Genomic DNA, 528 nt, shown 5'->3' on the forward strand with positions numbered 1-528 from the left:
TATAGGAAATGTAGCAGGTGGAGGAGATGGAGAAGGAAGGTGGAGAGAGAGGAGAAAGTAGAGGAAAATTGCAAAAATACACTAAAATGTCCTTACTTTTATTAAACTTTTTTTTTTTTCAATCTCATTCTTCACATTTCTTAACCCATCTCACGTCATCATCATTCTCACATTTTCCTTTCTTTTTTTTCTATCTCCTTCACATCCCTTATCCCATTTCTTGCCATCATCAACGTTTCTTTCTATTTCCGTCTCATTCTTCACATCCCTTATACCAACATTTTTTTCTTTCTTTTTCTATCTCATTCATTATATTCCTTATTCCGTTTCTTTCCATCATTATCCTATATATCATCATCATCCTAATATTTTTTCTTTCTTTTTCTCTTTCACATTCTATTCATGTTTCTTATCCCATATCTTGTCATCATTATCCCAACATTTTCTTTTTCTTTTTCTATCTCATTCTTTATATTCCTTATCCAATTTTCTCTCATCTCCGCCGCACGGACGTCTGTTAGTATTCCA

The 528-nt window shown here is 32.8% G+C and overlaps 1 protein-coding gene across 1 annotated transcript in view; it reads left to right on the forward strand.

Moving 5' to 3' along the window:
* The window catches only part of LOC119592277 (NACHT and WD repeat domain-containing protein 2-like), a 51,166-nt gene that overhangs the window by 30,054 nt on the left and 20,584 nt on the right, over positions 1 to 528 (forward strand). The window lies entirely within an intron of this gene.

Source organism: Penaeus monodon, chromosome 30, assembly GCF_015228065.2.
Source record: "Penaeus monodon isolate SGIC_2016 chromosome 30, NSTDA_Pmon_1, whole genome shotgun sequence".
Classification (NCBI taxonomy): domain Eukaryota; kingdom Metazoa; phylum Arthropoda; class Malacostraca; order Decapoda; family Penaeidae; genus Penaeus; species Penaeus monodon.